We start from the raw sequence: 17,426 nt of genomic DNA on the forward strand, positions 1-17,426 counted from the left end.
TTCCGGTACCACTTGCTCCAGTACCGCTTGCTCTAGTACCGCTTCGGTACCGCGTGCTCCAGTACCGCTTGCTCCGGTACCGCTTGCTCCAGTACCGCTTGTTCCGGTACCGCTTGCTCCAGTACCACTTGTTCCGGTACCGCTTGCTCCAGTACTGCTCCGGTACCGCTTGCTCCGGTACTGCTTGTTCCGGTACCGCTCCGGTACCGCTTGCTCCAGTACCGCTTGCTCCAGTACCGCTCCGGTACCTCTTACCTTAGATTATTTAGACTGACAGAGTCCTGCTACTCTATACCACTTAGCCTGCTCATAGACACCTGCTGCCATGGTGATTATGCCCTTCCATTGTGACTGTCCTGCTGGTCAACATGGTGACCATATGTAGCTCTAGAATATTGATTGACTCCATTCATGCTTTGTGCAACGTTAACAGCTGTCCCCCATTTGGGAATTGGAATGAATGACCCAGAGCACAATGGTTCCTTCCCTATGTAAACACAGTTCCTCCCTTCTACCACCAAACCTGCATTCAATGCCTCTCGTGAATGAGAAAGAGTAGGGAGGAGGAAGGGAGAGTTCCTGCCAGTCTTTCGGGGTGGGGAGAGACTGCTCGGCCTAATAAAATCATGAGCTAATCAACCACAGGGGACAGGTGGGGTACAAATGTGTTCCTAAATCCCTGCAATCACTGTGTTTGTTTCTTCCTTTGGGTTGTAACAGTTGAGAGACATTCCTTTCAGATAATGTACCTGCTATTAAATGCAGATTCTATTCCGGACCACTAAAGAGACCTGTCATGTTGTGATTGAGCTGAATTTAGTGCCACCCAAAAGCCCTGGTGATGTGTTCAGATTAGAGCCCACAATGCCAGGAGTTAACATGGCATCTGGACCTCGCCATGCCAGAAGTTCAAAATGGCAGCTGACTTGTCTCTTGCTGTAATATTAAAGTGGATGTTGGTGTAATAATGTCAGGATCAGAGTAAAGCGTCCAGATTGGAATTACGATTTCAACCACCCAATGTTGGTAGCTAAACTAATGGACATTGTATTTTTTATCTCTACAACCCTGTGTAAAACTGATTAAACTGATACGAGCAAACTATTTCTTTATCAGATACTGATATAAGCTAAAGTCATTCTGGGAGTAATATCCAAAGATAAAAGTGATATCATAGAGGCTCTCTGCCATGAGTCTCCATTCCCCACTAAATACTTTAGTGGTTGTTAGCCTGTAGCATTACAGCCATCTCTCTGTACATCACCCCCTGTACTCTCCTCTGTCAATACCCTTGTTGTTACCACCTCCTTTGCTCCTCCCTCCTCCTCCTCCTCCTCCTCCTTAATTCACCTCTCATTGCCGTCTACCTCCTCCCTCATCATAACTTTACCTCCCTTTGGTTCCCTCCTCTATCCACGTCCCCCCATCTCTGCCCTGACATCATGGTCCCAGAGGAACGCTGTGATGGTAACGAGCCTTGATTCAGCAACACGACTCCAACCCCACCCCACCCCTTCTGCACTATCATTTAGTCAGCCTCTCTCTCCCTCAAGTGTTCTTTCTTTCTCTTTGTCTCCCTCTCTGCACCCTGTACCCCTGCCCACCCCTCCATTGAGTCAGCTTCTCTCTCTCCATGGCCCCAGTGCCAGCCTTACAAGTTCCAACTGCTCTCCCTCCCTCCCTCCCCCTCCCTCCCTCTTTTCTTTCTTTCTTTTTCTTCCTTCTACCTTTCTACCCCCCCCCCCCCCCCCCCCCCCTACTCTCTCTCTGCTGAAAGCTCCCCTGCCTCCAGCTGGCTCCAGGGCTCAGACTTCTCCCAACATGAATCTGAAAACAAGCGTTTCCCAAGTGGGCCAGGCTCTCATTTCACTGATGTATGTTTGGTACCAATGCTGCAGTGTACTGCAGTGTACTAAAATTAATATGTATCCATGTTGTGTGTCATTTGAGCACTATCCACATTTTTTAAATGGTTTTGATTACCTCAGTTAAATGCTAGGCATTTCTAGAGTTGCATTTTTCGACTTTATTGCAAAATGCCAAACATCATCAAAGAGCAAGATGCACAACATAGCTTAACATCCTGCTACATCTACAATAACAGAGACACAGGTCAGACAGTTATTCAGATAGGTTGTAAAATGGTGATACTTAAAAGAAGAAGTATAGTCTGCCAAGGCCTTATGCATATCTAGAAATGCTGACGGAGCACAGTAGATATTTCAATGTCTATGTCCAATGCAATTATCATTAATGCTTTGCTTAGTAAATTATTCATAAACTCATTTAAGCGATTAACCTCTGATCAATAGATGTGTTTACTTATTCTTTAAAGTCTAATCTCCTAGAAGGTGGAGGTAGACATAATTCAGGAACACAATGTGGTTTAGGAATAGCCCTCTCAATGGAAAAACACTACAGTTGGTTATCACCACTGATAACCAACTGTGGGGGGGGGGGTGTAATATTGAGCTAATGGGACAGGAACACCAGGGTGATGCCCCTGGCTGGCTGTCGCCTGCCCTGAGTCATCAAGAGGTCACACCACTAATCTGAGGGCATAGGGTGACCACAGTCACTCCTCAAAATAATGCCACTATATTTAGTGTTCAAGTCTTGATATTGAAGTGTTTAAGCATGACATGGAGTTACAAGGGCAAAACAGGCTTGGAAATAAATTATAGAGCACATACATTTTTTTTGTCAACAGTCTTCACAGGTATTCTGGGCAGCAGTCTTTAATCATGTAACCTACCATAAAAGGATATTCCTTTGTCTTTTACCAAATAATTTTAGTAAAGATGTGATGACCTAATTATTATTCTACATTATATCACAAATCAAAATAAATCTCTCCAAAAGATTTCCTTCCAGATTTGATTGAAAACCATTTTGGGCTGTTCAGTAGAATATTAGAATAACATAAATAAAACAGCAACACTGCAGCCATTTCCATTAAATGTGCATATCGGATCTAATTTAAGACCAAGTGGTTAGTCATCCTCTACTTTGGTCCAAATGGACAGCACTGGATGTATTTCTGTGTGTTTATATATGCCGTGCAGTGCAATGCATTGTGAACACACAAACATAAGCACTGAAATACACACACACACACACACACACACACACACACACACACACACACACACACACACACACACACACACACACACACACACACACACACACACACACACACACACACACACACACACACACACACACACACATACACATATACGGGCACATGGGAGCCTGCAGAGTGAATGGTATAGATAGTGAGGTGGGGGCTGAGAAGCAGCTTGCAGGCTCCTAGGGAGAGAAAGGAGAAGCAGAGAAAGATATTATGTAACACTCATGTTATGTAAGTTATGGTTGTATATCAAATCAAATGTATTTATGAAGCCCTTTGACATCAGCGGATGTCACAAAGTGCTTGTACAGAAACCCAGCCTAAAACCCTAAAAAGCAAGCAATGAGAATGTAGAAGCACGGTGGCTAGGAAAAACTCCCTAGAAAGGTAGCCTAGGAAGAAACCTAGACAGGAACCAGACACTGAGGGGTGGCCAGTCCTCTTCTGACTGTGCTGGGTGGAGATTATAAGAATACACAGCCAGTTTGTTCTTCAAGATGTTCAAAAGTTCACACTGTAGATGACCAGCAGGGTCAAATAATAATCACAGTGGTTGTAGAGGGTACAACAGGTCAGTACCTCAGAAGTAAAAGTCAGTTGGCTTTTCATAGCCGATCATTCAGAGGTTGAGACAGCAGGTGCGGTAGAGAGAGAGAGAGGGGCAGGGAGGGAGTGAGGGAGAGAGAGAGAGAGAGAGAGGGGGGGGGGGGGGGGGGCAGGGAGGGATGGAGGGAAGGAGGGAGGGAGAGAGATTCCACAGTGTGCCATCACAGCAGCAAGATTTGTGACCTGTTGCCACAAGAAAAGGGTATCCAGTGAAGAACAAACACCATTGTAAATACAACCCATATTTATGCTTATTTATTTCCCCTTGTGTACTTTAACCATTTGTACATTGTTACAACACTGTATATATATATATATATATATATATATATATATATATATATATATATAATATGACATTTGTAATGTCTTTATTGTTTTGTCGAAAACAGCAGGTCCAGGATAAGGTAGCACGTCCAGTGCACAGGTCAGGTTTCCATAGCCGCAGGGAAGACTGTTGAAACTGGAGCAGCAGCATGACCAGGTGGACTGTGGACAGCTATGAGTCATCAGGCTAGGTAGTCCTGAGGCATGGTCCTAGGGCTCAGGTCCTCCGGGAGGGAGGAAGGGAGAGAGAGTTAGAGGGAGCATACGTAGAATTACACAGAACACCAGATAAGACATGATAATTACACCAGATATGGCAGACTGACCTTACCCCCCAGACACATACACTATTGCAGCATTGATACTGGAGGCTGAGATGGGGGGGTCGGGGGACAATGTGGCCCCGTCCAATGATACCCCCGCACAGGGCCAACCAGTGTCACGTTCTGACCTCTATTTCTGTTGTTTTGTATTTATTTAGTATGGTCAGGGCGTGAGTTGGGTGGGCAGTCTATGTTTGTTTTTCTATGTTTTGGGGAATTTCTATGTTTTCGGCCTAGTATGGTTCTCAATCAGAGGCAGGTGTCATTAGTTGTCTCTGATTGAGAATCATACTTAGGTAGCCTGGGTTTCACTGTGTGTTTGTGGGTGATAGTTCCTGTCACTGTGTTTGTTGTCACAGGATAGGCTGTATAGGTTTTTCACTTTCCGTTTGTTGTTTTGTAGATAAGTTATTTCATGTATCGTTCATTTTCCATTAAAGAACATGAGTAACCACCACGCTGCTTTTTGGTCCGCTTCTCCTTCTACAGACGAACGTCGTTACAACCAGGCAGGATATACCCCACCTACTTTTCCAAAGCACAGCCCCAAACACCACTAGAGGGATATCAACAGACCATCAATTTACTACCCTGAGACAAGGCTGAAGAAAGCCCATGAAGATCTCCTCCACTGCACGAGCTCAAAGTGGGAGAAAAACAGGACAGGAAGATCACATCAGTGACTCAACCCACTCAAGTGACACACCCCTCCTAGGTACGGCATGGAAGAGCACTAGTAAGCCAGTGACTCAGTAATAGGGTCTGAGGCAGAGAATCCCGGTGGAGAGAGGGGAACTGTCCAGGCAGAGACAGCAAGAGGGGTCCGTCGCTCCTGTGCCTTGCTGTTCACCTTCGCACCCCTGGGCCAGACTACACTCAAGCATAGGACCTACTGAAGAGATGAGTCTTCAGTAAAGACTTAAAGGTTGAGAACGAGTCTACGTCTCTCACATGGATAGGCAGACCATTCCATAAAGATTGAGCTCTATAGGAGAAAGCCCTACCTCCAGATGTTTTCTTAGAAATTCTAGGGACAATAAGGAGGTCTGTGTCATGTGACTGTAGCGTACGTGTAGGTATTGTGGCAGATGGCAGGGAGAGGTGAGGGGAGGGGTGATTGAAAGGAGATATCTTGCAGCCTTCTGGCGCCACCCCTGAGCCTTATATGGACTTCCTGCCCCAACGAGGCAAGCCTGTGGTTCATTAAGCCATGTAGTGCTTGGGGATAAAAGAGGAAACGGGCTGCACAAACAGGAAGAGGACTGAGAGGGAAATGTGTGTTATGCAGTGTGAGAAGACAGAGACTTATCTGTGTGATTACCTGTTGTGACCTGGACTGTCAGATTACCCCCACTGTGTTTCGAACCAGTTTGGTTGAGGTCCCGAGTTTTAGGATTATCACTGGAGAACGGAACGGACAATGAGAACGGATTGTGGACTGTGAACTGGTTGCTGAATTCCCCCCTTTCCCACAGTGTGTAAATCTCTGTTATAAATTCTGCAATTGTATTCTAGTTGTGCTTTGTGTGCATGTTTGGTTATTGAACTTCTTGACGTGGAAACCCCACCCCCTTGTGCATGCTACATCTGGTGGAGAATGCAGGCAAAGCAAACCAAGCTCAATAACTAAACAGACGAGGAGCACAATGGCGAGGAGACGAGGAGCATTGGTGAAGACGAGGAGCAGTGGTGAAACAGCTGGTGGAGGCAAACATAGCGCAGCAGGATATGCATTGGGAGCTGCTGGAGGAACGGTGTCAGCAGACCACTCTCCTGCGAGCTGAACTGAGCCAGCTGACAGCCGCCCAGCCGGCGTGGCTGCAGGCGCAGCAGTCTCTCCTCCCAAACCCAGTAGTTTTATACTGAAGCTGACAGAGGCTGACGACATCGAGGCTTACCTCCAAACTTTCGAGAGGATGGTGGCTAGGGAGAAATGGCCCCATGAGCAATGGGCCAGCCTGCTAGAACCCTTCCTGTCAGGCATGGCACAGAAGACCTATTAGGATCTGACGGCTGACCAGGTGACTCATTACCAGGGGCTGAAAAAGGAAATCCTGCACCGGTGTGGTTACACCATGATTTGCAGGGCACAAATATTCCATGATTGGGCGTATCATGCTACAGCATCCCCCCGATCCCAAAATACATGATCTAATTAGGCTGGCCAAGAGCTGGCTAACTGCTTAACCACTGACGCTTACGCCCATTGAAAACGTGGTCATAGAAACATTTCTACCCCCTCTCCCGTTCTAAGCTAAAAAGATAGCAAGCCAAGCTAACCTGCAGAGCGCAGATCAGCTGTTGGAACTGGTGGAAGGTTAACAGGTGGCTTTGGAGGTCCTGCACAGTGGACAACCACAGAAGGCTGAACCCTCCAAACGGGTGGAGGACCACACTGGGACCCCAGACAAGGATGGGGGGACACCAACAGCCAGCTCCCCGAGACGATGCCCCATCCTGAACCTGGACAGCAGGAAGTGCTACGAGCGTGGCGAGCTGGGACTCATCGCTGGAACTGTCCAAACCTCGATGTCCCGATACCTTCCACCTCAGCCAGTGAGGTAACCACCGGTCATCCCTGCGGCTTGCTGATGGCATGCTGGGCTGAGGAGAGTGGTCCTTCCCCTGTTACCCCGGTAAGAGCCAATGGAAAGAACACCACAACACTTTTGGACTCCGGGAAAATGGTGACCCTGATCTGACCTGACTTCGCCCACTCCCTGAACCTGACTGACACCATGGCCATCACATGCATACACAGTGAGACCAAGGACTATCCTACCACACTCCTCCACCTACAGACCACAAAGGGACAACACACGGGGCCTGTGGGAGTTGTCCTGAAACTGCTTGTGCCGGTCCTTATTGGGAGGGATTTCCTGATGTTCCACCAACTGTGGACAAGTATGTCTGGAGACGCGGGGAACCAAGGGAACCAGAAGGGTGGAGTAAGCCAGAGAGGTGGGAGAGACGCCGGAAGGAGGGATGCCCGAACCCCTCTCGGAGGGTGACTCGGGTGAAGTAAGACTGGAGGAAGGTGTGGCGAGTCTGGAAGACATGTTCCTGATGGACCATGAGGTGGCGCCAGAACCCACCTCTTTAGCGGGCAAGTTCGGCACGTCCCAATTGAAGGATCCCAGCCTGGCTAGCGCTCTCCAGCAGGTGACCATGGTGGATGGAAAGCCCATAGAGGGAGTAAGTCATATCACCAACCCCCATTTTTCTATAAAGACGAATGACGAATGATGGAGTTGTTGTTGGTGTCCCGTCCTTTTGAACAACCTGTCCTGCAGTTGGCGCACTCCCTCCTTCTTGGGGCTCACCTAGGGGGGGAGAAGACCTTAGACCGGATCAAGGCACGATTTTCCTGGCCGAGTGTGAAGAGAGCAGTGGAGGATTACTGTTGCAGTTCCCCGTAGTACCAGCAGGTGGTGCCAAAACCACACTTTCACAGCCCCTTAATTCTCTTCCAATTATTTCAGTCCCTTTCAGCAGGCTCGCAATGGACCTGGTAGGACCTCTACCCAAGAGCAACTGATGGCACCAATAGATCCGGCTGATTCTGGACTATGCCACCAGGTACCCGGAAGCCATTCCCCCACTCACCATGGCCACCAAAGGAATCGCACATGCTGTTATCCCGAGTGGGCATTCCCGACGAGATATTAACAGACCAGAGAACCCCATTCATGTCGTGAATAATGAAGGATCTCTGCAAAGTAATTCAAATAACCAAGTTGTACACCTCAGTGTATCACCCTCAGACCGATGGGTTGGTGGAAAGATTAAATCAAACCCTGAAGCAGATGCTAAAGAGGGTGATGGAGGCGAACAGAAAGAATTGGGACCAGCTGCTACCCTACCTGATGTTTTCGATGTGAGAAGTGCCCCAAGCTTCAACAGGGTTCTCTCCCTTTGAACTCCTATATGGGAGACAACCCTGAGGACTGCTGGAGGTGGCTAAAGAATCCTGGGAACAGCAACCGTTGCCCCATCGAACCATGATGGAACACATGGAAGACATGAGAGACCGGATGGCAACCCTGTGGACCCTGGTACGGGAGCACATGCTGGAGGCCCAGGAGACTCAAGCGCGGGTGTGCAACAGAGGGGCACAACGAAGAGACTTCCAGCCAGGAGACAAAGTGTTGGTGTTTGTCACTTCCTCAGAATGTTCATTTTTGGCTCGATGGAACGGGTCATACGAAGTCATTGAGAAGGTGGGTGAAGTTAACTATATGGTCAGATAGCCGGGACGTAGGCATCTGACCCAGATGTACCATGTGAATATGTTAAAGAAATGTAATGAGCATGATGTACTATATTCTATTTCCCCGAAGAAGGCTACCACAGAGACCAAGCCGGCAGAGGTGCCGCTGGGGGAGCAGCTGAGTCAAGCACAGAAGCAGGAGCTGACGGAGTTGGTTGGCCGGAACCAGGATGTGTTCTCCAGTGAACCAGAACACACCGATCTGGTACAGCACAGCATCATCACAGAACCCGTGAAAACCAGAAGCAGAAGCAAAGAGAGAGGCCGTCAGGACCGAGGTAAATATGTTGTTGGGAGCTGATATTATCAAAGAGTTGAATAGCGAGTGGTGCAGCCCCATAGTATTGGTGCCGGACGGAACCATTCGCTTCTGTAATGATTTCTCGACCTGACGAAGGGTTATTGGCAGATGCCCTTAACTCCTGTTGCGAAGGGAGAGTACTGCTTTTGCCACCCCTGACAGGCTGTTCCACTACAAGAAGCTTTCCTTTGGGTTGCATGGGGCCCTGGCCACCTTCCAGAGGTTGATGGACTGGACTTTACATGGCGTCCTACCTAGATGATATTGTGATCCATGGGAGACACATCTAAACCCGGTGAGCGCGGTATTGCAGACCTTGTGGGGGGCGGGGCTAACAGCTAACCCAAGGAAATGTCGGCTCCAGCCTGTGGAAGGCTGAGTACCTGGGGTATACGATCGGGAGGGGATGTGTCAAAAACCCAGGTGAGGAAAGTGGAGGAGATTCGGACTGGCCCGCCCCCTCACCAAGAAGCAGGTATGCACGTTTGTGGGGTTGATTAGTTACTACCGGAGATTTATTCCTCACATTGCCTCCCTAGCCAGCCCCCAAACAGATCTGACCAGGAGCCGTCTGTCCGCCCAAGTGAGGTGGAAGCCAGTGTAGAGAGGCTAGCACTGGAGAAATATGATCATATAGATGTCGTGTCTCTATTATGGTTATGAGATGAGATGACATGCTATTTTCAATTTGATTACCTAACGTTGAATTGATTACGTGATTGAATTAAACCATGCAACAAATAGACCATTAATAACCTGGGGCACCACGGAAGAGTTAGATTATATAGAGCGGCTATCTCCCAAATCCACTCTTAAAGATCTGAAGATCTTTTATATCAATAGCAGTCAATCATGAATTATTCTTTACCTAATATCAGTCTCATTCTGAAAAGTTGTAAAATCCTAGTCTGCACAAACCCAGCCTTTACTATGAATGATCCATACACATATTGGCTCAAATATTTATTTACTAACTAATTAAACAATTACAGAATAACGAATACATAATAACATTATACAGTAAATACCGTCCCTAGTGGACTAAACAAAAACAGTTTGGTTATTACACATAGATTCAGAGAGAAGAGAAGGGGGTTTTGGAAGGAAGACTAAGGAACATGGGTCTCTATTGGACCTGGGAAACTATTCTCACATAAATATATATGCCGCTAACGAACGCTCATTCAGAAAAGCAGTGCATTGTATTTTCGTGAAGCTGGCTTCGATAGTTGAGCTGGTGATGTGAGGCTCTGGTTTGCCCAGTCGATGTCGCCATCGTCCTTTGTGGAATATTTCGGGTCATCGTGTGAGAGGTTCACTTGGTCTGAGAGGTTCACCTCACTCTGGAGATGCTTCCGCGTCGGTCAGTGTTCTCGTACTAGATTTGCGCATATGTTCAGCTGCAGTCTGATATATGCTAGTTTAGTATGCACTTCTTCCTTAGGTGATCTATAGTTCACACCATTTCACGTGTGGAGCAAGCTCTCACTTTAACGCTCGTCGTCGTAAGGAAGAGTGGACCAAAGCGCAGCGTGGAAAGTGTTCATGATCTTTATTGTCAAGAATCATTCAAACAAAAATAACGAATACAAAAACGAAAGCGAACAGTTTCATCAGGCACAGATACTAAACGGAAAACAACACCCCACAAAACCCAAACGGAAAATGACAATTTATATATGATCCCCAATCAGAGACAACGATTGTTATCTTTTCAAAAGTATTCTTATACTTCGTTAGACATTTTATCCCACATTCAAATGCAAGGCTCATAACTGAGGAACCTGTATAAACAGAGTTAGGGTAATGTGGCTGTATTGTCTTTCATGAGGTCACAAACATGAAACAAAACGGACCGGGTCGTAGCTGGCTTCTCCACCGACCGTTTACACATTCTCTAAATTAGGAAGAATGTTTAATTCCCCAATTCGGGGAGGTAGGAGGATTTGGCGGGGGAGTTCCTTTGTTCTACTGTGACCCTCTCTCTCCCATACTGCATGGCCAGGGAGAGAGGAGTCTCTGCACGGAATTGATGACATGGTTGTTAAAGTCATAAAACTGGGGGGGGGGTTCACATCTCTGCTAGAGGGCTAGCTTTCATGACATAGTTGTACTGTGCCTCTATCCTCTTCAAACAATATTTACAAAAATGCTATTGTTATGCTGTGTAAATAAATACAACTTCACTGCAGTCACAGAAATCCAATAGGCAACAACTGAGTTCATAGATGTTTCAAGCTACCTACACATGTCATAGCCACCTCTCTCTAAGCACTGAGCCAAACATCATGTCAGCCGTGGTCCTTTACCACACCTTTAGCCAATATTTGGACAAACTGGGAACTGGGACTACCTCATCCCCAGTCCTTAGAGGCAGTGGGACATTTTACTTGGTCCTACTGACTCTGACAAACCATGCTGTGTGCGCGTGTGTGAAGAGCCAATGAAAATGGGTCATCTCCAGCCACAGCACATATAGCCATGCTTGAGTGATCCTGAAAGGGGAATCTTTCTCTCTCGTCTCGCAGGGATATGCTTCTTGTAGATCAGCTGCTGTGTGTGTGTTCTTGCCTGTGTAGTGATACTAGAGAATACCTCTTCACGGTGGTAGCCCTGCAGGGGAACCACAGACCAATAACCACCCCTTGTGTTCTCCTTCATGCTACCAGTTGGCCTCTGTTTATCACTATACATGCTTAGAAACAAGGGTTATTTGGCCATCCCCATAGGAGAACCCCAGAGCCACCATGCAGTTAACACTTATTGTGTGTGTGTGTGTGTGTGTGTGTGTGTGTGTGTGTGTGTGTGTGTGTGTGTGTGTGTGTGTGTGTGTGTGTGTGTGTGTGTGTGTCTGTGTGTGTGTGTGTGTGTCTGTGTGTGTGTGTGTGTGTGCGTGTGCGTGTGCGTGTGTGTGCCTCTGTTTCATCTCTAGGCTACAGAGCCACCATGCAGTTAGTGTCTCAGAACATGAAGTCAGATAACCTCTATTTTATTGTGCCAATGGGATTTATACTGAACAAAAATATAAATGCAACATGCAACAATTTCAATGATTTTACAGAGTTACACTTCATAGAAGGAAATCAGTCAATTGAAATACATTTATTAGGCACTAATCTATGAATTTCACATGACTGGGCAGGGGCGCATAGGCCCATCCACTTGGGAGCCAGATCCACCCACTGGTGAGCCAGCTCCAGCCAATCAGAATGAGCTTTTCCCCACAAAAGGGCTTTATTACAGACAGACTCCTCAGCAACCCCCTCCCCCTCCGCAGACGATCTCGCAGGTGAAGTAGCCGGATGAGGAAGTCCTTGACTGGCATGGTTACACATGGTCTGTGGTTGTGACGCCACTTGGATGTACTGCCAAATTCTCTTAAATGATGTTTGAGGCAGCTGAAGGTAGCGAAATTAGCATTAAATTCTCTGGCAACAGCTCTGGTGGACATTCCTGCAGTCAGAATACCAATTGCACGCGCCCTCAAAACTTGAGACATCTGTGGCATTGTGTTGTGTGACAAAACTGCACACATTTTCCAGTGGCCTTTTATTGCCCATAGCTTTTTGATATGCCAGACCTATCAGGTGGATGGATTATCAAATTAAATCAAATTTTATTCATCACATTCGCCGAATACAACAATACCTTACAGTGAAATACTTACTTATGAGCCCCTAACCAACAATGCAGTTTGAAAAAAATAAGAATAAGAGATAAAAGTAACAAGTAATTCAAGAGCAGCAGTAAAATAACAATAGCGAGACTATATACAGGGGGGTACCGATACAGAGTCAATGCGGGGGCATGGTTAGTTGAGGAAGTATGTACATGTAGGTAGAGTTATTGAAGTGACTATGCATAGATGATAACAGAGAGTAGCAGTGGTGTGAAGAGGGGGAAGGGGGGGGGCAATGCTGTCTGGGTAGCCATTTGATTGGATGTTCAAGAGTCTTATGGCTTGGGGGTAGAAGCCTCTTGGACCTAGACTTGGCGCTCCGGTACCGCTTACCGTGTGGTAGCAGTGAGAACAGTCCATGGCTAGCATGGCTGGAGTCTTTGACAATTTTTAGGGCCTTCCTCTGACACCGCCTGGTATAGAGGTCCTGGATGGCAGGAAGCTTGGCCCCAGTGATGTACTGGGCCGTCTGCACTACCCTCTGTAGTGCCTTGCGGTCGGAGGCTGAGCAGTTGCTATTATCTTGGAAAAGGAGAAATTCTCATTAACAGGGATGTGAACAAATTTGTGCACAACATTTTTGAGAAATAAGCTTTTTGTGCGCATGGAACATTCATGGGAACTTTAATTTCAGCTCATTAAAAATTACCAGCACTCACACTGTCGAGGAGACTAGAGGAACCCTTATGTTGCCAGACAGCAACAAAGTCCTGTTGTACAGAATTTGTTTTGCAAATTACCGTCTGCATAGTGGACCTAACCTGGTTAAAGAATTTCCATGGTAAGCATAATGTTTTTATCGTATTTGTAAAAAGAATTGGGCCTCTAACATAGATTATTGGGATTATTTGAAACATGGATTAATCTGATATTTTTGGTTGACCCACAAAGTTACATTTTTGTTGTTTTGGTACGTAGATGAGCAACAACCATAAACTGCTTTAATCTGGTAAACACTTGACCCCTAAAAAAAAACACATGGGGCTTTATGGAGAGAGAGAGACTCACTGCCTCATCCAGTCCCCAAATCCCCTGTCACATCTGTACATACTGATGTCAGCTAGACACTGATGTGACTTGGTCTGTCTTTGTCCTGTGGCGGAATAGAGGACCAGACCAATCAGTGGGGGAGACCAGAGCTGGCAGGTTGGGAGGGGGAGAATGGCAGGCAGGCAGGCGGTCTGCACCATCTGCTCATTCTGTTCTCCAGGGCACAGACGTGGCACCCCAATCCTAAACCATATCAACAGGAGCACAATGCAGCAGGTCCTTAATTATTTTATGTATGCTTTATTAAAACAGGGAACTCACATTGTGATTGAAATCTCTTGTTGATTGAGGTGCAAAATAGACTCATCTATTCTCATACTATGCTTGTTAATTTTACAAATAACATGGCATGGTGATTTGTTTTGATGGATGGCAATGTGAAATCGATCAACAGATTGTGCCTGATAATGTAAGCTCTTGCTTTGTCACAGACAGGGGACAAATATACATTATCCATGGGTATATCCAGTTCAAATGATGAGGGCATATCAGAGAGGTTTAGGTGACTCAGCGATTATAGATAGACAATATAAATGGGTAGCAGGCTGAACTACAGCAATCAATGAACACTGACTTCACTGGCCTGGAAAGGGAGAGCAGGATCCATAATCTCTGTACAGTCCCACAAACTCTGGAAACATTTCACACAGTGCTACGACAATACCAAAAGCTTTGTGTTAAAAATGCCTAATTGATGTATGTTTTAGTTATTTTTTGTTGTTATATATCTATAGTTCATTTTATCCTGACCAAATTACAATCAGTGCATTCAACTAAAGTATGTAAAACTGATATAGAACTTAATTGGTTAAATTGTGAGCTAGAACCGAAGTGACACAAACGAAGAAAAAGCAAACTAAATATAAACCAAGGAAAGTTTAAAATATTCAGAGAGCTCGATATCACACAGCCTGAACAAAAGCAATGCCTCTTTAATGTCTGTGCTATTGTTTTTCTTTGCCATCAGGAGAGAATCAAGCTAAAAATACCATGAAATGACATGGTTTGTCATTTCACATTGATTGAAGTTAAATTTTTCCTCAATCCCAACACTAGCGTTTACATAACCCCCTTCTGTATGTCAAATACAGGGGAATTGAGTGGATCTTTCCCATGAATTGTATAGCTAGCTACTGGTGCATGTAGGAAGGACTGTCCAAAGACTTATACTGTATGTGGCTTAGTTAGTAAGAGCATGCATGGTGCTGGCAATGGCAAGGTCATAGGTTCAATTTCTGCAGAGGTCAGATACATACTAAACGGACAACTGACATAATGGGAGACAGAAGACATTGTTCCACTGACCACCATTATTAATAATTAGTCCCCATCGTTCAATCCTAATGAACTCAAGCATGTTTGCACCTAGCCGCGTCCACAGGGCACATACGTAGCAGCGTCCTCAGAACATGCGCAGACCAGAACTAAATTACTATCTCACTTCTGTCATCATGAAAGGTTTTGAGAGGCTAGTTAAGGATCATATCACCTCTACCTTACCTGACACCCCAGACCCACTTCAATTTGCATACCGCCCCAGTAGATCCACAGATGATGCAATCACCATTGCACTCCACACTGCCCTATCGCATCTGGACAAGAGGAATACCTATGTAAGAATGATGTTCATTGACTATAGCCCAGCCTTCAACAGCATCGCACCCTTCAAGCTCATCATTAAGCTTGGGGCCCTGGATCTGAACCCCGCCCTGTGCAACTGGGTCCTGGACTTCCTGATGGGCCCCACAGCCCTCCCCCAGGTGTTGACGGTAGGAAACAACACCTCCACTACACTGATCCTCAACACAGGGGCCTCACAAGGGTGCATGTTTTGCCCCCTCCTGTACTCCCTGTTCACCCACGACTGTGTGACCAAGCACGCCTCCAAATCAATCATCAGGTTTGCAGACGACACAACAGTAGTAGGCCTGATTACCAACCATGACGAGACAGACTACAGGAAGGAGGTGAGGGCCCCTGACGGAGTGGTGCCAGGAAAATAACCCCTCTCTTAATGTCAACTAAACAAAGGAGCTGGTCGTGGAATTCAAGAGGCAGAGAGAGCACGTCCCTATTCACATCTACGGGACCGCAGTGGAGAAGGTGAAAAGCTTCAAGTTCCTCTGTGTACACATCACTGACAATTTGAAATGGTCCACCCACACAGCCAGTGTGGTTAAGAAAGCGCAACTGCGCCTCTTCAACCTCAGGAGGCTGAAGAAATTTGGCTGGGCCCCTAAGACCCTCACAAACGTTTACAGATGTACAATTGAAAGTATCCTGTCGGGCTGTATCACCGCCTGGTATGGCAACTGCACCGCCCGCAACCGCACAGCTCTCCAGAGGATGGTGCAGTCTGCCCAACACATCACCGGGGGCACACTGCCTGCCCTCCAGGACACCTACAACATCCAATGTCACAGGAAGGCCAAATCATCAAGGATATCAACCACCCGAGTTGCATCAAAGCTGGGACCGAGAGACTGAAAAACAGCTTCTATCTCAAGGCCATCAGAATGTTAAATAGCCATCAATAGCCGTCTACCACAGGGTTACTGAACCCTGCACCTTCGAGGCTGCTGCCCTATGTACATAGACATGGAATCACTAGTCACTTTACATGGAACACTTGTCACTTTTAATAATGTTTACATACTGGTGTACTCATTTCATATGTATATACAGTACTGTATTCTACTGTATTTTAGTCAATGCCACTCAGACATCGCTCGTCCTAATATTTATGTATTTCTTAATTCCATTATTTTACTTTTAGATTTATGTGTATTGTTGTGAATTGTTAGTTACTACTGCACTGCTGGAGTTAGGAACACAAGCATTTTCCTACACCCTCAAGAACATCTGCTAAATATTTGTATGTGACCAATAAAATGTGATTTTATTTGATGATGGATGATGGTAGCTGTGGGTAGACAATGAGGAAGGGGGATGTAACTCATCTCGCCTGAAGTGGACCACCATATGGTGACATGAAAGGATGGCAAACATGGTGCCAAGCAGAAATGAGACTGTAGTAAATCCTCCAACTACAGAATATGGGATAAGTAAGAGACTTATGTGACAGTAAAGAAAGAAAACCTACAATGTAGGTTATAGGCTATGCAGCTCCAGTGTGCTACCTTTTATTTATTTTCAATCTTTTTTCAGCACGGGAATAATCATGTGACAGCTATTTCCTTCCTCTCTTTATCTTCCCTTTCTCTTTCCTTCTCCATCTTCTGCCTCCCCTTGTCTCCCTCTCTTCCTGAAAAAACACTTTTCTTAAGAAATAAGAGTTTGTAGACTGTGAAGTTTATGGTGCGCTAGCCTAGTTATAGAGAACAAACATAAAGCCTTTAGAGATTTCTTATAGTCTCAGTGTTGGAGTCCTGGGGTGTGACATTACCTAACAAATAGACAGGCAGAAGCTGACTTCCTTCAGGATTGGGGATGTAGCCCTCTCAATTCCTCTAATAACAACACAATCAATTATGTTGATAAATGATGTATAACTGCAGCTTTCTGGCTCTGGAGGAAACATGGGTCATTCCATGGATCCTCTGCAGTCATGGCTCTCTGTGTGATTAAAAAAAAAATATATATATATTAAAAATGTATTTATGTATCCTTTATTTAACTAGACAAGTCAGTTAAGAACAAATACCCCAGCCAAACCCTAACCCGGACAACCCTGGGCCAATTGTGCGCCGCCCTATGTGACTCCCAATCACGGC

This window comes from Oncorhynchus clarkii, chromosome 18 (assembly GCF_045791955.1).
Source record: "Oncorhynchus clarkii lewisi isolate Uvic-CL-2024 chromosome 18, UVic_Ocla_1.0, whole genome shotgun sequence".
NCBI classification, from domain to species: domain Eukaryota; kingdom Metazoa; phylum Chordata; class Actinopteri; order Salmoniformes; family Salmonidae; genus Oncorhynchus; species Oncorhynchus clarkii.